The sequence below is a fragment of the Bufo bufo genome, chromosome 2, assembly GCF_905171765.1.
Source record: "Bufo bufo chromosome 2, aBufBuf1.1, whole genome shotgun sequence".
Classification (NCBI taxonomy): Eukaryota; Metazoa; Chordata; class Amphibia; order Anura; family Bufonidae; genus Bufo; species Bufo bufo.
In genome coordinates this window covers 598,790,201-598,813,376 of record NC_053390.1, presented here as the reverse complement: position 1 = coordinate 598,813,376, position 23,176 = coordinate 598,790,201, and the positions used below count along the sequence as shown (strand labels likewise).

General features: G+C 44.6%; 1 long non-coding RNA gene across 1 annotated transcript; it reads right to left on the bottom strand.

Annotated features, from left to right (window-relative positions):
* Positions 1-14,119: 14,119 nt before the first annotated feature.
* On the bottom strand, positions 14,120-22,917 carry LOC120991707. The gene is made up of 4 exons (XR_005776772.1): positions 22,802-22,917; positions 18,774-18,777; positions 17,224-17,230; positions 14,120-14,130 (listed from the first exon to the last, which is right to left on the bottom strand). It is a non-coding gene; the product is annotated as an uncharacterized LOC120991707 (long non-coding RNA).
* Positions 22,918-23,176: the final 259 nt, after the last annotated feature.

Sequence of the window (23,176 nt, the reverse complement as noted above, 5' to 3'; positions counted from 1 at the left end):
CTGCGCAGCTATAGCCTGTGCCAGGGCCTGCTGCTGCTGAGCCATCGCTTCCTCATGGCGACGGTTTGACTCTGCTGACGCTTGCTGCTGGGCCACAGTGGCTTGCTGCTGGGTCACAGTGGCTTGTGCCAAAGCCTTAACGACCTCCTCCATGCCTTTGTCTGCTGTTTGTAACGCCTGGGCTGACTTCACCCAAGACATGCCATAAGTATACTGTCTCTTTAAATGTCAGTTTTAAACGGTTTTTTTGCGCCTGCAAATGCACTTTGCACGCATCCTCCACCAATTGTAAACTTTGGGGGTCTTTAAGCTCCGCGAGACAAGTGCGTAAAACCGTGTCAGTAAAGCAAAGGGTCTTTATTGGTGACCAAACAAAACAAAATAAAGCTTTACTTCAGCATCCAAAATGTCACAACAAAAGTCCTGCTTGTTTCCAGCATAAATTAGGAAAAAGTCTTTCTTCAGAAAAACAACCAAAAGAAAGGCACATACGTTTTTAGTAAGAAGTCCTCCAGACCTTCCCTGCAGACACAGCTTCACTTCCAAACTACTCAAAAGTCCTCTCTGAGCAGCTAGCAGACTTCCACCTTGTCCTCACAGGTGCACTCTCCCAACTCACCCCCTCCCTCCAGCATCACTTCCTGCTTTAATGGGTGGTTGTCTGTGAGATCTTAACCCCTTGTGCGCTGGCTTCCAGGGTTTAGGAGTGGAGGCTTCATCCCACCCAAATAACACTTTGGAGCCTCCAAAATTCCAGGCCCCAAACTACTTTACTAAGATAGAGAAGACTGCGAGCCAGTCCTCTCTGAATTAGCGCCTGCCTGGAACTTTTCACCCACTTCTGGGTGACCCCCTGAACCTTCTACCTCTATTTAAATGGACCATAGTCCAAACAGTGGTGCCGTATAGCACCCGTCCAGGACCCACCCCCGGTGTCCTGTACAATGGTTATAAGGGAAAATAATAGCATTCTGAATACAGAATGCATAGTACAATAGGGCTGGGGGGGGTTACAAAAAAATAAAAAATTTAACTCACCTTAATCCACTTGTTCGCGCAGACGGCATCTCTTCTCTCTTCTTTTGTGAGGAATAGGACCTTTGATGACGTCACTACGATCATCACATGGTCCGTCACATGATCCATCACCATGGTGATGGATCATGTGACTGACCATGTGATGAGCGTAGTGACGTCATCAAAGGTCCTTTTCCTCACAGATGAAGACAGAAGAGATGCCGGCTGCGCGAACAAGTGGATTAAGGTGAGTTAAATTATTATTTATTTATTTTTTAACCCCTCCAGCCCTATTGTACTATGCATTCTGTATTCAGAATGCTATTATTTTCCCTTATAACCATGTTATAAGGGAAAATAATAATGATCGGGTCCCCGTCCCGATCGTCACCTAGCAACCGTGCATGAAAATCGCACTGCATCCACACTTGCTTGCGGATGCTTGCGATTTTTACGCAACCCCATTCATTTCTATGGGGCCTGCGTTACGTGAAAAACGCACAAAGAGGAGCATGCTGCGATTTTCACGCAACGCACAAGTGATGCGTGAAAATCACCGCTCATGTGCACAGCCCCATAGAAATGAATGGGTCCGGATTCAGTCCGGATGCAATGCGTTCACCTCATGCATTGCACCCGTGCGGAAATCTCGCCCATGTGAAAGGGGCCTTACTCTTTTTATGATGTAAGGTGACAAAAAATGGCTTTTTTTACACTGTTTATTATTTTTTTTTTACGGTTTTCACCTTAGGGGTTAGGTCATGTGATATTTTTATAGAGCAGTTTGTTATGGACGTAATATATATATATATATATATATATATTTTATTTATTTAAGTCTTACACAATAATATCATTTTAGAAACAAAAAATAAATAAATCATGTTTTAGTGTCTCCATAGTCTGAGAGCCATGTTTTTTTTTTGGGGGGACGAATGTCTTAGGTAGGGTATCAGTTTTGCAGGATGACGGTTTGATTGCCACTATTTTGGGGTGCGTATGACTTTTTGATCACTTGCTATTACACTTTTTATGATGTAAGGTGACAAAAAATTGCCTTTTTTTACACCGTTTTTATTTTTAAAAAATTACGGTGTTTACGTGAGGAGTTAGGTCATGTGGTATTTTTATAGAGCAGGTTGTTACGGACGCAGCGATGCCTAATATGTCTACTTTTTTTTTTTTTTTACATTTAACACAATATAAGCATTTTTGAAACCAAAAAAAATTGCTTTTTTTACACTGTTTATTTTTTTTTTTACTGTGTTCACCTTAGGGGTTAGGTCATGTGATATTTTTATAGAGCAGTTTGTTATGGATGTAATATATATATATTTTTTTTTTATTTATTTAAGTCTTACACAATAAAATCATTTTAGAAACAAAAAATAAATAAATCATGTTTTAGTGTCTACATAGTCTGAGAGCCATAGTTTTTTTTATTTTTTGGGCGATTGTCTTAGGTAGGGGCTAATTTTTTGCGGGATGAGGTGACGAGGTTAGATTGGTACAATTTTGGAGGCATACGCCTTTTTGATCGCTTGGTGTTGCACTTTTAGTCATGTAAGGTGACAAAAAAATGTTTTTCTTTAGCACAGATTTTATTTTTATTTTTTTGACAGTGTTCACCTGAGGGGTTAGGTTATGTGATATTTTTCTAGCTTTCTTTCTTTTTTCACTTTCTTTTTTGTCCCACTATGGGACTTCAAGATTTTAGGGTCTGATCCCTGTTTCAATACAGCACAATACATCTGTATTGTGCTGTATTGAACTGTCAGTGTCTTACACTGTAAGACACTAACAGTTGCCTAGGAGACCCAGCCCTGGGGTTGTATCTCCTGGGCTTCCGTAGCTGGCAGTCCCGATGCCTGTTCAAGGCATCGGGGCTGCCATAGCAACCATCGGGTCCCCGTCACCGCAGCATGGGGACTCGATGGGGATGTACAAGTTGTCGCAAACCCCCTGTATGCCACGGTCGGCGTGACAGCGGCATACAGGGGGTTAATCCGCCGACATCAGTGTTTTCACTGATGCTGGCAGATACAGCAGGGGCCTGGCTGTCAGTATCAGCCAGGCCCCTGCTGCTGATCGCGGCAGCACATGTGGGGCAGCGCGTTAACCTTAGGACGAGAATGCTCGTCCTAGTGCGTTAAGTACCCGGAAGTTAGGACGAGCATTCTTGTCCAAGGTCCTGAACGTGTTAATTTGGTTGGGAAATAAGGGGGAAGGGGTTATGGACACAACCAAATATTACATCTGGAGCAATTTGCAAAAAGAAGAGAAAGGGTGCATAGAAGATACGGAGATTGGATTGAGCATACTATTTTTTCAGAAGCTTAAAATGTAAGTAGAGTTTTTTGGAGAGTTAGGTCATCAGAATCTCACTGAGCTACCTCTCCTTGTGCAAACCCTCTAAACATGGAATCAGACGTTCATATTTTAACAAACTTATTGTGGTTCCTAAATTCCCAATGGGAGATCTCCTCTAGCCAATATAATTGATCCACCTTTGTGATCCACTGGGACAAGAAAGGAGAAAGTGTTGATTTCCATGAAGCAGCCAATACTATTCTTGCTTCAGGGGACTGGCTCAATTTCTAAAGGCTATATCTCCTGATATAGAGCAGCTAGCGATGCAATCTTGGTCTTTCTTAGACTTGTCAGCTTTAAAACAAGAATAGGCTTACATCTGTAGCTGCTACACAACTGCTACACTGCACATATGGCCAGTGCGAGTATAACATGGATTTCTCTGCATATCATTAAACTCCTTTCCCCCATCAATCAAAAAGCACACTTGCTCTCTGACTGTCACATAAGGGGATCTTTTCTGGGGGCTCTTTTTTCCCATCAGAGGAGTGAGAACATGAGCTCTTGTTCATCTAGTCTCCCCTCTGTACCTAATTGGGTCATTTATTGATGCCATGGCCCAGATGTTTACCAGCGTCTGGATTACAGTGCCAAATAAGGTGCACCAGGGGCATTGCTAGGTTAGAACATTCAGGGCCTCTTTACATGAGACTGTATGTTGAAGGCGGCTGGGGAGGGGCTAATGTTATTTACGTGGGACTGTATATTGAGGAGGGCAGGAGAGATGGTGTGATGTTATTTACATGGGACTGTATTTTAGAGGGGGCTGTAGATAGAAAGGGATGTTATTTACATGGGACTGTATATTGGAGGGGGCTGGAGAGATGGTGTTTACATGGCACTCTATGGCAGAGAAGGGAAATCATGTTATTTACATGGGACTTTATGGTAGAGGGGCTGAGGAATTATAATTTTTGAGGACAGTAAACGGAGGAATAGAACTACAGGGGGGGCACTGCAGGGGGCATTATAAATACTGGGAGGGTTTCAGGGCGAGCATTATATCAGTAGGGGGAAATATAAATACTTGGGTGCACTGTGGGGGCATTATAACTGTAGGGGGCTATATAAATACTGTGGCACTTCAGGGTGAGCATTCTAACAGTAGGGGGCATTATAAAAACTGAGGGCACTGTGGGGGCATTTTAAATCCAGGAGACATTAGGCGTTCTTATTACTACTGGGGGCTCTATAGGAGGGACTTATAGTTCTGCATTATTTCTACTAAGAGCACTGTGGGGGTCTTATTACTACTGAGGGGTCGGTAGATAGCTTTATTACAACTGGGGGAACAATAGAGGGGCCTTATTTCTACTAGGGGCTCTGTAAGGGCATTATTAATACTGGAGGGCTTTTCAACAAATGGGGGCACTCTTGTGGAGCATTATCACATTTGGGGGCACTGTAGGGGGCAGTATTACTAATGAGGGCATTCTGGAAGGGAATTACTATTGGTGGGACTATGAGGAGCACTATTACTATGGAGGGCACTATTTTTTCTTCAGGATAGTATTTGGGGGTACAGAAAAATTAGGAAGCTAAGATGTCTGTGTGTCACACTCTGTAGAGATGAGGCGCGGCTGAGATAAGTTGTCCGGACAGATTGGAGAAGATGATGACAGAGAAGATCTACATCAGAGGAGACATCACCTGGGAGGAACTGGATGTGAAAGGTATGTGCTGTTGTATAGCTGTATAGCTATAGCGGGCTTAGGGGTCGGTTGGTCGAATTGGGCCATATGCATTGTGGCTTGTGCTCCGGATATTTTGAGACCCTAGCAACGCCCCTGAGGTGCACCAAACACTTATACACACAGACCCTATCATGTCCACACCAAACATTTAGAGTAAAATGTACAGAACACTTCTCTAGTGATACCTGTTACACTCTGCAGTAATAGCGATAACAATTATCACTACAGAGAGAATCTAATATATTTCTGACAGATGAAAACAATTTTAATTAGTTAGTAAAGATTTTTCTCTCATAGATTGTTTCCAGAAATAATTGTTTTCAAGTACTGTATTAAAAAACAAAACAAAACACAGTATCCACCCAATTTTCAGGCGGGTGTTATATAAGAGTATTACTCCAGAAGCATTACATTAGGTTTAGAAATGTATATTTTTTTTTATTAGGATTACAGTTTGTATAAGGGAATGGATATTATATACTATATATACTATTAGAATTTTCTTCCATTGTTTTTTTATATAACCACCATTTGCTGCAAAGTTCTATGAAGGGGGTTGTGTATATAAATTATTAGGTTATTATTTTATACATGGTATGCTGTGCACTCTCAGAAAATGTAGATTTTGGTAACATGGCAGCTGTTTGCTATGTATAGTAAATAACAAAATATAGCAAAAAGACACACACAAAATGTATCTTCTATAGTACAAAATATAAACCCATTGAATCAAGGTGTCTGTATGTATAAAGAAAATATATGGGTATGGGGGTTAGTAGGATTATTTATTTCATACTTTATGTTTTATATGTACATGCTGTGGGGATTCGCTCTGGTAGTTGGTATAAGCGGATGCAGTACAGAGGCAAAGTACAAGTTCGTAATTCAAGGTTGGTGTTTGTTCACATCGAGTAGAAAGTTCATGCATAAAAAAAACATCACCTTGTTGGCGGTTCTGCCTTCAGCAGTCCAAATGCAGGCTTTAGGTGGCCTGCACTCCCAACACACAGGTTGCAGCTTTCCTGCCCAGCACAGGGCTCAGTTCCCACACCAGCATTTGCCAGAGCTCCTCTGTCAGAGAGAGGTAATCACTTCCAGCTGACACTGCCGGCTGGGTTTTTTATAGGCCAGTCAAGACCCGGCATGGAACATGGGGAGTAGTCACCCACCCAGCACTTTGACTACTCGCAGTAAGAGACGTCCCGGATTAGCTATACAGCCATACTAAAATAGTAAAGTGTCAATCAGCATTGGCTCTAACTTCACCAAGGCCAGGAACCTCGGTGACACATACCTTCCGTCAATGACGGACCCTTGCGCCTTCCTACAATGCTAAAATTGCAAAAAATTGCCCTTGCTACCAGAGTTGCAAAATGTCCCTGGCAGCCAAAGGGTTAAAGACAGTGGAGTCATAAGGAAACATAGAAACATAGAAACATAGAAACATAGAATGTGTCGGCAGATAAGAACCATTTGGCCCATCTAGTCTGCCCAATATACTGAATACTATGGATAGCCCCCGGCCCTATCTTATATGAAGGATGGCCTTATGCCTATCCCATGCATGCTTAAACCCCTTCACTGTATTTGCAGCTACCACTTCTGCAGGAAGGCTATTCCATGCATCCACTACTCTCTCAGTAAAGTAATACTTCCTTATATTACTTTTAAACCTTTGCCCCTCTAATTTAAAACTGTGTCCTCTTGTGGTAGTTTTTCTTCTTTTAAATATGCTCTCCTCCTTTACCGAGTTGATTCCCTTTATGTATTTAAAAGTTTCTATCATATCCCCTCTGTCTCTTCTTTCTTCCAAGCTATACATATTAAGGTCCTTTAACCTTTCCTGGTAAGTTTTATCCTGCAATCCATGTACTAGTTTAGTAGCTCTTCTCTGAACTCTCTCTAGAGTATCTATATCCTTCTGGAGATATGGCCTCCAGTACTGCGCACAATACTCCAACTTATAATATAAAATATCTGACTTCATATCTTATCTCTACACTAATAATAAGCTCCGATACTGTGTTCTAACTAAACACAAATTAATGAAATGCATAAATATAATGATACATTTTCCCATAAATTATTAAGTCCCCTTTGGGGTAATTTGCAATGCAAGTAACATGTATTATTTCTATGAAATTTTAATTAAGGTCAAGAACACACCAGGTAAGCCAGACCCACCATTTATAATAATGATTAAATGTAAACTGCATGGTCCCCCAAGACTAAGCCATCATGTTAATAGGGGGTGATTTGTAAACATAATCCTCTTCTTCCCCCTCCCTTTGGCCTCAGCTTCCCTTCTCAATGGCACAGATGCTGCTTTTTAGCAGACTGGGACCAAGCCACCATTAACAGCAAATCTGGTGATGGAAATTAATGAAGGGGTCTGCTAATAAAAGACTGCCCTAGACTTCTATGCTAGTTTGCTCCAAGCGGTAATTAATTTTTTAACTCACTAAGGTAAATAAGCCAAAGGCACTGGGCCATCCCTTTGCCTTTGTCATAAGACAGGGGCAGAATAACCAAGTGATTGCTGCTGAAAGCATAGAACTGATTAGGCGAATGTGCAATGTCTACATACAAAACTTATCTGAAATGCACAAGTGATCCAATAGAAGAAAGATCAGATTTAACTTCACCTAATTCCACTGCTTCATGTGCCCAAAAGCAGAGAAAATTTGAGTGTGCCATTATATTACAGCCATATTTTTACTACATTCAGTATAACACAGGGAATAGGAGTCTGTACCAATATAAACCATTATTTCCTGACGTTTCTATTGAATTTATCTGTTTTCAAAAATAAAATGTAACTTGTTGCCCACAGCAGTTACAGCGCTAATTTAACATTTTTAAAGCAAATGAAAGGGATTATCTCAAGACAGAAATTTATGGCATATTGCTAGGATATCCCATCAATCTCCAGCAGGACGCAATCTACTGGTGTTCCCTACAGTCGCTTGAGAAAGTTGTGCTAGCAAAGCACCATGCCACTTTGTCTCCAGGTGGCACTCTTGAATGTAGCTATAGGGGTCCAGGGGGAGCAGTTGTACCTAGGCTCAAAAGACCCTCTACCACATGAGAAGACTCCAGGATTATAAATGGTTAATAGTTGGTGGGTCGTTTGTAGCAAAGGCCAGCAGAAGATGTGAACCCACTAGATCACTAATGGAGTTAATTTAGGCCTATACCAGAGGACTTATAGAAATTCCTACGAGGAAAACTCAGGTCACTACCCATGGAGTAGCCTCAGTTAGCAATGACTGACACACAGATGAACTGAAGTTTCCAAAATGCGGTACAGAGGTGGTAGACAGGAATTTTAGTCCAGTGGGGTCGAGGAAGATGGAATTCAGTTGTAAATGTAGTTCAGGCAGAGCTCAGGATAGCAGCAGACAAGAGAACCTGGTCAGAAAATCAAGTGTTGAAAACATAAGCCAGACCAAATGCAAAGTGGATCTTATAGCTCAGGCCAAGAATGATATTAAAAGACCCTTATAGAGCGGATGGGCACTGGTTGCAACACTGTCGAGCATGAAGCATGAGGAAAGCAGTGGTCAGGAAGAGAATGCAGAGCCAAGCTACTGCTTTTATATTGGAACCCATAATCTTCAAATTATGCGTATAATTAGACCACTATAGCATACTTTCCACTAATTCTAATTATGACAGAATAATCCTGAGAATTGGGTCACGAAAGTGCCATTTTGTAGGCGTTATCGGTTGGTCCATGGGATGAGGCTTAAATGTCCAGATTTTTGCTCTGTAAATGTTGGAAAGTATGCTATAGTCAACTAACCTTATATGGGAATATACATGGTGGGCCATGATAAACAGAACCCTGTTTCCCTTGTGTGATTCATACTAGATAATGCTTATCAGTCCTCATTCATTAAAACTGCCTTATAATAAAACTGTCTTTGCCGCCCATAGCAAACAATCAGAGCTCAGCTTTCATTTTTCCAGAGCAATTTAAGAAAGGAATGAGGCCCATTAAATGATGTGTCTTCACTGCCAGTGAAATAGTACTCTTTGTGGAGGGCAGTAGTGTTGTGTGTAAGTGTGCCCAACATGCCATATTTATTCTAGAGTTGCAATAGTGGAGTTGCAATATGTGTGCATAGGCTCATTCAAGGAAACCCAGGGCAGTTTTGCTGGTCATTTTCCAGGCAAATACCCTTACAGCAAAAATCCATAGATGTGGTTTGATGCAGAAGTGGTGTAACACAGGATCCATGGCAGATGCAAACCAAAAATAGACAACTACAAGTTCAAACAGTGGTCATTGTTGCAGACATCCAGCAGAGGATTATGAGAAGTGACGTGGACTGAAATCTCTTCACCTGAAGCCATAGTATTAGTATCAGTTGCACAAGAACAGGGTTCTGTTTTCCATGATCCACCCTGTAGAAAGTGGTGGTCTGTATAGAACAAATCCTGTAAAGGTTAATTCCTCCAAATCCATGTAATGTTTTTCAAGGCATACAAGATCCATGGACATGGTGACATAAGTACTAGTTTTATACCTCTTTGTAAATCTTGTTGTCACGGTCCCTCCTGTGACAGGGGTCAGAAGATCTAAGAGACTGGCTGCACGTGATGTGATCTGACAGCCCCTCTATTTTCACTTGTTTCTGTGTTGTTGCTGGGTATGACCAGACCTCTGGTCTCAGGTGTAGCTTAAGTGGTCATTCCAACTCCTCAATTTAGTCTGGCCTTACCCATCATGCTATGCGGTTGATAGCTCCTTTTGGTTGTGAAGAGCTGGTGTCTGGTTCTCCTCTGAGTTCCTTTTCGTCTGCATACTTTGGAGTTAAGTGTCTTTCCTTTATTTCTTGTTGTTGTTTTCCCATACTTTTTGGTATTAGGCCTGAGGAAGTCTCCTGTTTCTTCAGCTGGCAAGGAACAGGTCATCTCTTGTCCTGACACAATTTCCAGGGAGCTTTAGGGTCAAAAGGTCCCTAGGTTCCAGTGTATGAACATTCCTACCATCAAGGTCTTAGAGTAGTCAGGGCTTGGTTTAGGGATTCACTAGGTGGTGACCTTTTCTCCTTTCCCTAATTTCTAGGCCTAATACCTTTTCCCTTTCCCTCTTGTGGTCAATGTGGAGATAGCTACCCACAACGTGCAGTGACACTTGTTCTGTACTTAATGTTTTCTTAAAATAATATAATAATTGACTAAGGAAACCTTGGCGCGGTGCTCGGGCTCAGACATGTCCTATACCGTAGGCCATGTTGGCTAATCTCTCAATTTTAAAATCAGTTTGAGGGTTTAGTAAGACCGCAGAGTGCACCTGTCTTTGCTATTATTTTGTTATATTGTTATATTGATTATCACATCCATATAATTGCTATCTTGTGTAGGATGTCTATTGTGGTACTTGTGGTTCGCTGGGTTTGAGCACTTCCTGCCTATTTAATACCACGCCATTCTTTTCAATTTGTATATATGGAGGTGTATAAACTCCAATTTAAATGTGCCTGCTTTCCATCTACAGGCTACATTTAGGTGCACCTGTGAGGCCTGGGCCATACCAGCCAGTCTTGATCTGGACTCGCAGACTGCTCCCTCCTCCCATTGCTAGCATGGTTACATGCTGGAGGTAACTGGTGAGTTGTTTGTGAGTCGGCCTTATGCTCCTGTAATTTGCCCACTGGCTCCTGGTATTGCCCATATGGCACAGGTAGGTGAGTGTTAGGTCCCGAGCTACTTGAGAAACCTTGGCGCGGTGCTCGGGCTCAGACATGTCCTACACCGTAGGACATGTTGGCTAATCTCTCAATTTTAAAATCAGTTTGAAGGTTTAGTAAGACCGCAGAGTGCACCTGTCTTTGCTATTATTTTGTTATATTGATTATCACATCCACATAATTGCTTCTTGTGTAGGATGTCTATTGTGGTACTTGTGGTTCGCTGCGGGCATCCTCCACTGTATGCATTTTTGCTGGGGATCGTCATTAGCAACGGGCCACAAGTGCAGGATTTGCTCCCCTGTATATATATGCACAACTGCAAGTGGGTTTGAGCACTTCCTGCCTATTTAATACCACGCCATTCTTTTCATATTTCAAAATAACTTAATATTTTATTTATGTGAAATTTTATATGGCCGCGATGTTACCTGGTAACCTTATATAACTTTGTATTTATTAATAACCTTTTATGTAATACCAATCTTTATGTTCCAGTAATATAAGTGTCCACTCAGATATTATCTGAGTGACTTACCCCATCAGTAACATTCTTTTCTTCTTTCTTGCTTGTCTGCACTTTAACCATCTTTACTCTTCTTTTATAGGTTCCTCCAGCTACTGATATCCGTTCAACTGTTGTTTACATGTGCAGACAACCTGTCGCATGCAAGATCTTGAGATTTCATCATCCTGAACGAGGACATCCATCTTGTATTTGGTAAGTTATAATATAATGTGTTATGTTTGTGTATGTATATATGTATACATATATTGTATTCTTTAACCCTCAGTACCATGCCCCCATGTTTCACAGCCTTGCATTTAGCAATGCTATGGAAATTACAGAAGATGACTGTAAATAAAGTTAAAGGAATTTGTCACCAGTGACCTCCCTATCCAACTGTTTGCATAGACACATAGCTGTAGTTCACCTTCTGTTGATCTAAGTCTCCATCCTTAGGTATGTGTCACGACGGACGTGCACTCAGACTAACAGATAAACCACCAACCAGGCTCTAGGCGAGAGGCAGGGGAAGGGTCACCTCCTAGCTAATCCCTGACCTCTCTCCCTGCGCTTCTCAGCCCACATGCAGACCTTAGTGGTAGGTATTATGTGTCCCCGTGCCTGGGCTGAAACACCCTAAATTCCCTGAGATGGTGAAGAGGGGAAATAGGAGCAGCCTGCTCACACAGAACCTGGATGGGAGAGATGACACAAAACAACCAAACTTGAAACCACACTTATCTTTCTGAGCTGGAACAGCCAACCTTCCTTCCTAGCTTCCAAGACCAAAGTGATTCCTATAATCCGCTCAGAGCACTGGGATGGAGTGCTATTTAAACTAATGACCCCACCCAGTGCACCTGATGAGAGGCGGATCCAGCACGGCTCCAAAACAAAACACTAAACTCGTGCTGCTATTCTGGCCGACCTCCACACATAGTCAGGGCGGGGCATGACAGTACCCCCCCTTCTACGGGTGACCTCCTGACACCCCGAACCAACCTTATCCGGATGGGACCTATGAAAAGCCCTCACCAGTCGGCTGGCGTTGACATCCAGCGCCGGAACCCACGTCCTCTCCTCAGGGCCGTATCCCCTCCAGTGCACCAGGTACTGAAGGGAACCCCAAAGAATTCTAGAGTCGAGAATCCTGGAGATCTCGAATTCCAAGTTTCCCTCTACTAGAACAGGAGGAGGAGGCAATGGCGATGGTTCCACCGGTTTCACATTTTTTTTAGTAAAGACCTGTGGTACACATCATGGATCCTCCAAGTCTGCGGAAGATCCAGCCGAAACGCTACAGGATTGATCACCGCAGAAATTTTATACGGACCAATTAATCTTGGACCCAGTTTCCAAGATGGCACTCTCATTTTGATATTTTTAGTGGACAACCACACCAGATCACCCACACACAAGTCCGGACCAGTCACACGTCTCTTGTCAGCCATTCGTTTATACCTCTCACCCATCTTCTCCAAATTCCCTTGAATCCTCTGCCAGATGGAGGATAAGGCAGAAGAGAATCTCTCCTCCTTTGGCATCCCAGAGGAACCAGTCCCAGAAAAGGTACCAAACTGAGGATGGAAACCGTATGCGCCAAAAAATGGCGACTTACCCGTGGACTCCTGCCTACGGTTATTCAACGCAAATTCTGCTAAGGACAAGAATGAGGACCAGTCCTCCTGATTCTCAGCCACAAAGCACCTCAAGTAGGTCTCCAGGTTTTGATTAGTATGCTCCGTCTGACCATTCGACTGTGGATGAAAAGCCGAAGAGAATGAAAGTTGAATGCCAAGCCGAGAGCAGAACGCCCTCCAAAACCTAGAGACAAACTGCGTGCCACTATCAGAGACCACATCCGAAGGAATACCATGCAATTTCACAATATTATCCACAAAAATCTGCGCAAGAGTCTTAGCGTTAGGCAGACTAGTTAGTGATATAAAGTGAGCCATTTTACTGAAACGGTCAACTACCACAAAAATCACTGTTCTCCCGGAGGAACTCGGCAGATCCGTAATAAAGTCCATAGACAAATGCGTCCAAGGACGAGACGGAATAGACAATGGAAGAAGTGAACCAGCCGCTCGAGTATGAGCAACCTTTGACTGAGTGCAGGTTTCACAAGCTGTCACGTAATTCTCAATGCTCTTACGTAACCCTGGCCACCAGAACCTCCGGGACACCAGATCACAGGTGGACTTACCACCAGGATGTCCAGCAAGGACGGTATTGTGATGTTCCTTGAACACCTTGTATCGCAGGCCCTCAGGAACAAACAACCTCCCTGGGGGACAAGAACCAGGAGCCCCCTCTTGGGCTCCCAACACCTCCATCTCCAACTCAGGGTACAGAGCGGAGACCACCACCCCATCCGCTAAAATCGGCGCAGGATCCTCTGAATCACCTCCCCCAGGAAAGCTGCGAGACAAGGCGTCTGCCTTGACATTCTTGACCCCTGGCGAAAGGTAACCACAAAATTGAACCTGGTAAAAAACAGAGACCATCTGGCCTGTCTAGGGTTCAGACGCTTGGCAGATTGCAGGTAAGCCAAATTCTTATGGTCTGTATATACCGTAACGGGGTGAGACGCCCCCTCCAACCAGTGACGCCATTCCTCAAAGGCCAACTTGATAGCCAACAACTCTCTATCTCCAACATCATAATTCCTCTCGGCGAACGAGAGCTTCTTGGAGAAAAAGGCACACGGGACCCACTTGCCAGGGGATGAACCCTGTGGCAGCACCGCTCCAACCCCCACCTCTGATGCATCAACCTCCACTACAAATGGCTGACACACATCCGGCTGCACCAGAATGGGAGCAGACGCAAAACTCTCCTTAATAGCCGAAAAGGCCTGCAATGCCTCATCCGACCAGATAGAGACGTCGGTGCCCTTCTTGGTCATATCAGTGAGAGGTTTTACTATGGTAGAATAGTTTGAAATAAATTTTCTATAATAATTCGTAAATCCCAAGAACCGCATCAAGGCTTTCTGATTCTCTGGTCGGTCCCATTCCAGAACCGCCCGGACCTTCTCGGGGTCCATACGAAAACCAGAATCAGAAAGCAGGTATCCCAAGAACGGAAGCTCCTGCACCGCAAACAAACATTTCTCCAATTTGGCATATAATTTTTTCTCCTGAAGGATCGTCAAAACCTGTCTCACATGATCCTGATGGGTCTTCAGATCAGGAGAATAAATGAAAATGTCATCCAGGTAAACTACTACGAACCTCCCCACCAAATGATGAAAAATGTCATTGACGAATCGCTGAAATACTGCAGGCGCGTTCGTCAACCCAAAAGGCATAACCAGGTTCTCAAAATGACCCTCGTGCGTATTGAAGGCCGTTTTCCACTCATCCCCCTCCTTGATTCTGATCAGATTGTAGGCCCCTCTCAAATCCAACTTGGAGAACACCTTGGCTCCAACAATCTGATCAAAAAGATCAGAGATCAAAGGCAGGGGATATGGATCCCGAACTGTAATACGGTTCAATTCCCGGAGATCCAAACACGGTCTCAGTGATCCATCCTTTTTCTTCACAAAGAGCAAACCTACTGCCACTGGAGACTTCAATGGTCTAATATGACCTTTTGCCAAACTCTCGGCGATATACTTTCGCATGACCTCTCTTTCGGGTTGAGAAAGGTTGTAAAGCTGAGACTTTGGCAACTTAGCCCCTGGGATGAGATTAACTGGACAATCATAGTCACGATGAGGGGGCAATTCCCGAGCCCCACCGTCCGAAAAAACATCCGCAAAATCTGAGAGATACTGAGGTAAAGCCGTAATGGACACACCAGAGATAGATGTGCCAAAACAATTATCCGAACAAAACTCATTCCAACCAATGATTTGTCTCGCTTGCCAGTCTATAATTGGGTTATGTTTAGTCAACCATGGCCAGGGGCGGACTGAACGGTCGGGCACTTCGGGCATGGTCCGAGGGCCCGGGCGGGATGGGGGCCCGCTGCAGAATAATATTATTTATTATCAGCAGCGCAGTGGAAGAGTCTCTCCCTCCCCCTGTGCTGCTGCTGCTGCCGCGGCCAATAAGAAGAGGGACAGGGGGAGGGGCTGTGGCCAATGAAGATAACTGAGCTGTTAATACAAATGCAGGAGGCGGGTGCCGGAATCAAATAGCGGCACCCGACCTCTATGACAGGGAGCTGCACCGGAGGGGTTAACTGCCGCTGATCGCAGCTCCCTGTCACAGAGGTCGGGTGCCGCTATTTGATTCCGGCACCCACCTCCTGTATTTGTATTAACAGCTCAGTTATCTTCATTGGTGGCGCGCCCTCCCCCCCCCAGTATAATAAACATTGTGTGCGGCGTCCCCCCCCCCCCAGTATAATAAACATTGTGTGCGGCGTCCCCCCCCCCAGTATAATAAACATTGTGTGCGGCAGCGCCTCCCCCCCCCCCCCCAGTATAATCAACATTGAGTGCGGCGTCCCCCCCAGTATAATCAACATTGAGTGCGGCGCCCCCCCCCCCCCCCAGTATAATCAACATTGAGTGCGGCGCCTCCCCCCCCCCCCCCAGTATAATCAACATTGAGTGCGGCGCCTCCCCCCCCCCCCAGTATAATCAACATTGAGTGCGGCGCCTCCCCCCCCAGTATAATTAACATTGGTGGCGCAGTGGGAAGTGCCAATGAGGGTTAAAATAAATAAATAAAAACTAACTCACCTCCTCCAATTGATCGCGTAGCTGCTGCCGGTCTCATGTTCTTTCTTCAGGACCTGTGGTGATGTCACTGAGCTCCATCACATGGCCCATTACCATGGTGATGTATCATGTGATGAGCACAGTGATGTCACCACAGGTCCTGCGTCCTGAAGAAAGTACAGAAGACCGGCTTCTACGCGATCAATTGGTGGAGGTGAGTTAATTTTTATTTCTTTTTTTAACCCTCATTGGCACTGCCCACTGCGCCACCAATGTTTATATATTTATTATACTAGGGAGGGGGGGGCGCACTGCCCACCAATGTTTATATATTTATTATACTAGGGAGGGGGGGGGCGCACTGCCCACCAATGTTTATATATTTATTATACTAGGGAGGGGGGGGCGCACTGCCCACCAATGTTTATATATTTATTATACTAGGGAGGGGGGGGTGCACTGCCCACCAATGTTTATATATTTATTATACTAGGGAGGGGGGGCGCACTGCCCACCAATGTTTATATATTTATTATACTAGGGAGGGGGGGGGGGGGCGCACTGCCCACCAATGTTTATATATTTATTATACTAGGGAGGGGGGGGCGCACTGCCCACCAATGTTTATATATTTATTATACTAGGGAGGGGGGGAGGCGCACTGCCCACCAATGTTTATATATTTATTATACTAGGGAGGGGGGGGGGCGCACTGCCCACCAATGTTTATATGTTTATTATACTAGGGAGTAGGGAGGGGGGGCGCACTGCCCACCAATGTTTATATATTTATTATACTAGGGGGGGGCGCACTGCCCACCAATGTTTATATATTTATTAAACTAGGGAGGGGGGGGGGGCGCACTGCCCACCAATGTTTATATGTTTATTATACTGGGGTGTTGGGGGGGGCGCACTGCGCCACCAATGTTTATATGTTTATTATACTAGGGAGGGGGGGCGCACTGCGCCACCAATGTGTATTATGTTGGGGGGGCGCACTGCGCCACCAATGTTTATATGTTTATTATACTAGGGAGGGGGGGGGGCGCACTGCGCCACCAATGTGTATTATGTTGGGGGGGGCGCACTGCGCCACCAATGTTTATATGTTTATTATACTAGGGAGGGGGGGCGCACTGCGCCACCAATGTTTATTATATTGACCTTCTACTACGCATTCTGCATTAAAGAATGCTATTATTTTCCCTTATAACCATGTTGTTATAAGGGAAAGTAATAAAGTGAATAGACTTTCATCCTAGCAACCATGCGTGAAAATCGCACGGTTCAACCGGAAGGATGGATCCGGCATTCAGGCAAATCTTCAGTTTTTTTCGCCAGAGATAAAACCGTAGCATGCTGCTGTTTTATCTTTTGCCTGATCAGTCAAAAAGACTGACCTGAAGACATCTTTTCCGGTATAGAGCCCCTGTGACGGAACTCTATGCCGGAAATGAAAAACGCTAATGTGAAAGTACCCTAAAATATTAAGTTTAAATCCCCCCCTTTCCCAATTTTACATATAAAATATATAAACAATAAATAAACATATTACATAGCGCTGCGTCCGAAAAGTCCAAACTATTAAATTATTAAAAAATATCTCCTATGCGGTGAGCATTCGCCATTTTTAGTCACCTTGTCACCCCAAAAAATAGGATAGGACTGTTCTATTATGGGCCGAACGTTTCATAAAATGCGAAATGCACACAGCTTTTTTTGGTGTTTTTTTTTTTGCACGGTATTGAGTATCGCAATACTTTTTTATGGTGACGAAAGCGAATCAAAACTTTGGTATCGAAACAACCCTACGCCAATCTGATCGGCGTAGCGTTGTCACGATACCAAAATTTTGATTCAGTTTTGATTTGGCGACTAAAAATGTAATTTGGCTCCTAAATTTTTCAGTTCAGGAGCCAATGGCTACTAGGTATTTTTTTTAGTCTGGAGCACTGTGCCCAGCACCCCAATTCCGAATGTTATGCTGGCCTGGTAATGGCAGCGGGGCCCGGTGCAGTCACTGTATTCTATTACACCGGGCCCAGCTCACTGTAATACTAATATTCATATGTGAACAACTTGAAATCCTCTGCGATCCTCTCCCTCTCTGTACTCACAAACTCAGTAGCAGGCCGGGCGGCAGCGCAACTCACTGACGTCACGCGCCTGCTCCTCACACTTTATGAATGAAGTAGGAGGAGCAGGCGCGTGACGTCAGTGAGTTGCGCTGCCGCCCGGCCTGCTACTGAGTTTGTGAGTACAGAGAGGGAGAGGATCGCAGAGGATTTCAAGTTGTTCACATATGAATATTAGTATTACAGTGAGCGGGGCCCGGTGTAATAGAATACAGTGACTGCACTGGGCCCCGCTGCCATTACAGCACCAGATGCCGGCCCCCAGACCCTGTATTGGGGATCATTCACTCACAGGGACACTGTTATGGGGGGATCTGTGGATGACACATATATAGCATAAGGTGCTATATATGTGTCACCCACAGATCCCCCCCCACAACAGTGCCACCCACAGAGCCCCCACAACAGTGCCACCCACAGAGCCCCCACAACAGTGCCACCCACAGAGCCCCCACAACAGTGCCACCCACAGAGCCCCCACAACAGTGCCATCCACAGAGCCCCCATAACACCTTTTGGTTCAAAATATTTTTTAATTTGGCTATTCCCCACCCCTCTTGTAATTGTTCCGCTACTTGTGGGCTGCGCGGGAATGAGTTCAGTCACTTCGGTGCGCAATCCCGTCCTGCAGCGCGTGATCCCGCAAGACCCGCCACTGTAGGTCACGGGTCTCGTGGGATCACGCGCCGCAGGATGGGATTGCGCACCGAAGTGACTGACATTGAATCAATGCTTTCCTATGGGGAAAAATCTGACCCTGGAGGTCATCATGCAGAGTGTGAATACGTCCAGCGTCAGATACCGGACCAAAGGTCTGTTTTATTCCAGGAAGCCCTCAGGTGGCTGCCAGCGACTAGAGGCCGACTTATTGCTGGAACGTAAACAATGCAGTTTCTCTAGAACATTGCAGCTCGATTTGCAAAAGGGACACTGTACCCAGACCACGTCAATGAGCTGAAGGGGTCTGGGTGCCTTTTGTGTCGCTTTAACTTTGAAATCTTATTAAAGATTGTGTAGGGTGTGGCTGGAGGCGGGGCATGGAGGCGGGACAAGGGTGGGGCTTGCAGCAGAACATGGGTGGGGCCTGTAAGGGGGGCCCTTGATTTATTTTGCCCGGGGGCCCTGAGGGTTCTCAGTCCGCCCCTGACCATGGCAACCCCAAAACTATAGGAGCTGGCAAATCCTTCATGACAAAACAAGAAATAATTTCAACATGTGAATCACCCACCCGTAAGTGAACACCATGAACAATGTGAGTAAAGAGGGGAAGAATCAATTGCAAAAACACGAATCTCGTTCTCTAAAGTGCAAGTACTTAGTCCTAGATTTTAAAGGAAAAGAAAGTCAATTAGGTTTACCCCAGCACCACAATCAATGAATACCTCAACAAAAACATTTCTTGACTCTAGCGCCACCATAGCTGGAAGGAGAAAACGGGAACTGCAGGGAGCTTGCATACCTGCCTGTTCCACCACACCATTCATGCTACCAAGTGTCAGGGAAGTTTTTTTTTTATTTTTCTCTTACACCTGCGGTTTAACATAAGGACAAGCAAAAATAAAATGACCACTCTTTCCACAATAGTAACATAGTTTGTGCAATTTCCTAAAGTCTCTACTATCAGAATGGCAAGAAACCTGACCCAATTGCATGGGTTCCTCCGCTACCCCCGAATTACCTGTAACATCACGGGGCGGCAGTAGAGACGAAACCACTCACAGAAGGGATACCTTGCGCAGGGGGGGCCCTACACCTCTCTCTGATACGTCTATCTAGCCGTACTGCTAAAGACATGGCGTTCTCCAAAGAGTCTGGGTATTCATGAAAAGCAAGGGCATCCTTCAATCTTTCAGATAACCCCTGACAAAACTGACTACGTAACGCGGGATCATTCCACTCTGATTCAGTAGCCCATCTCCTAAACTCAACACAGTAAGCCTCTGCAGTATGTTCCCCCTGAAACAAATTACGTAATCTGGACTTGAGACCCGATCTGGGTCATCGTAGATTAATCCCAGAGCCTTAAAAAATTCCTTCACCGACCGGAGGGCCCGAGAACCAGGTGGCAGAGTAAGGGCCCAGGATTGCGCGTCCCCTTTAAGCAGAGAAATAATTATACCTATCCTCTGACTCTCATCACCTGACGACGATGGACGCAGCCGAAAGTACAGTTTGCAGGACTCTCTAAAATGGATAAAGTCATCCGTACCCCCTGAAAATCGATCAGGAAGAGCCACTTTAGGCTCCACACAAATTTGACCTCCTCCTGATGCCAGAGCATTCTGACACTGTGCGACCGAACCACGTAGCTCCGCAACCTCTAGGGATAGCCCCTGCATGTGGTCAACTAATGCTTCAATTGACGCCATCACAAAACCACTGAGAAATGACAGTCAAAGTTAGGGCGGATTATAATGTCACGACGGACGTGCACTCAGACTAACAGATAAACCACCAACCAGGCTCTAGGCAAGAGACAGGGGAAGGGTCACCTCCTAGCTAATCCCTGACCTCTCTCCCTGCGCTGCTCAGCCCACATGCAGACCTTGGTGGTAGGTATGATGTGTCCCCGTGCCTGGGCTGAAACACCCTAAATTCCCTGAGATGGTGAAGAGGAGAAATAGGAGCAGCCTGCTTGCACAGAACCTGGATGGGAGAGATGACACAAAACAACCAAACTTGAAACCACACTTATCTTTCTGAGCTGGAACAGCCAACCTTCCTTCCTAGCTTTCAAGACCAAAGTGATTCCTATAATTCGCTCAGAGCACTGGGATGGAGTGCTATTTAAACTAATGACCCCACCCAGTGCACCTGATGAGAGGCGGATCCAGCACGGCTCCAAAACAAAACACTAAACTTGTGCTGCTATTCTGGCCGACCTCCGCACATAGTCAGGGCGGGGCATGACAGTATGATACTTTATCGCAATATGCAAATTATGTATTTTGTCCATTAAGGACGTCACCATTGCTCTTGTTGCACCCAAGCTCTACTCATTTCTGTGCCCAGCACCTTACTCACTGCCAGGGGCGTAGCTAAAAGCTCATGGGCCCTGTTGCAAGAGTTCAGCTTGGGCCCCCATCCCTCAGTGCTTGTTGGCAAGGGGCAGGGGAGCACATAGCCTTCCTGCTGCCTGAGGCAAACATTGAAAGGGCACCCCCTCATGCCAAATTCTTAACCTAACCCCTTCCCTCTAGCCAGAAGTGTAAATTGACCAGTATGCACTTTCTATAATGCCAGTGTCTTATGTGGCACAAGGGTCTTTGGGCCCCCTCAGGCTCCTGGGCCCGGTAGCGACTGCTACCTCTGCACCCCCTATAGCTACGCCCCTGCTTACTGCTTTGATTGACAGGGGCAGGCAATGGCAGAAGCACAGAAAACAGCGAAGCATGGGAGCAACAAGAGCAATGGTGACACCTTAATTGCCCCAAACATAAAGAATTGTAACTCAGGAACGGAGGCTCAGATCAACAAAAGAAAAACATTGCTTTAATAAGGTGAACCACAGCTACGTGTCTATGCAGATAGCTGGATAGGGAGGTCGCTGGTGAAAGATTCCTCTTAATTATTCCACTCAAGCATCTTCACCTAGTTTATTAAATATGCATTTGTATTATTTTCTTTATATTTTCCAGGTAAAAAATAACTTATAATAGATTGTGATGCTTGATGTGTTTCGTCAGTAATTTCTAACCTTTTTTTTACCATTATCCGCTACTTGAGGAACCCCTACTTACAACTATCCCCTCCCTGCTGTACAAGTGACTGAATCGAGGCTGGGAAACACTGCTTTATTTAATTGCTGTGCTACTACTGACAAAGGCTCTGCACGCAACCCCTGATGCGGATATTAACACACCCTAATTTAACAGTATAGTGTTGTCTACATTTGACTTTATTCTCACTGACTGTTTTATATATTGTATCATCTTCATGCGCTGGTTTAAATCTAGGTAAATAATAATAATAATAATAATACATGGAATAGCAGTCAATAATAGCAGTCAATAATAGCAGTCAATAAGTGCAAGATTGTTCCAGATACTCTCAATCCCACATACATACATACATACATACATACACATAGCCTTCAAAGTAACTAGATGTGACTTTTCTATGGAATTCACTTCCATTTTAAATGAACTGGTGTGAGGTTTACAGCTCATTAACACAGCAATTCACTGTAGTAATGCAATTGATGCTCCAGTCATCTTTCAGTTCCACCTTTACTTTGTCTCTTCATTTCATCAATAAAATCATGATTAATAAATCAGTACAACTAGGGATTGCATTCACACTGCAGAAAAGGCTCATTATGGACTGTGCACCAGATTCCTCAATGTGAAAGACACATTTCGGACACATAAGGAAGCTTTGCCTCGTACACTATTGTTGCACCACAGGAAGCTAGTTACTGTACATGAATTACCACCTAGAGCTAAATGCTAATGTAACAGAATATCCTACAGAGTCTTTGTGCTCCTATTCAGACCATGTCTCCAACAGTACCCATGCCTGTAGATGTGATTTCTAACCTCTTATCTTATAATTTATTGGGCATAGGCATGCTTTGTCTGAAGCTGCATTTGAGTGAGCCAATGATTGTCTAGATTATCAGGAATGACCGTTCCTGTGAACAGTCGTTTTCAACAATCCGCCCATGTAAATGGGCCACCAATCACCAGATGAACGATCCTGTCGTTCGTGCAGGCACCACTGATCATCGTTTCTGGGCAGAAGATTGTGCTGTGTAAACAGCGATCTGCTGCTCAGAAACTATGAATCTGTATAAGGACGAGGGATCGCAACCATCTCCTTTACTAAACAAGCAGCCGACAATCGGTTGCAGAATCGTCCCTTGTAAATCCACCTTTACTTTGCAGTTGGGGTAATGGGAATCAGACAGTTTGGATTTCCCTGGAGACAAATGACATCATGTACAGCGTATAATCTGGCAGTCACTTATCTCTGTTTGGTTTAATGGCATTTTTACGGTGGAGCGGCAAAAATAGCTGTCACAATTATCCAGCTGACAGTAATGTCATGAATCTGGGCTGCCTTATCCC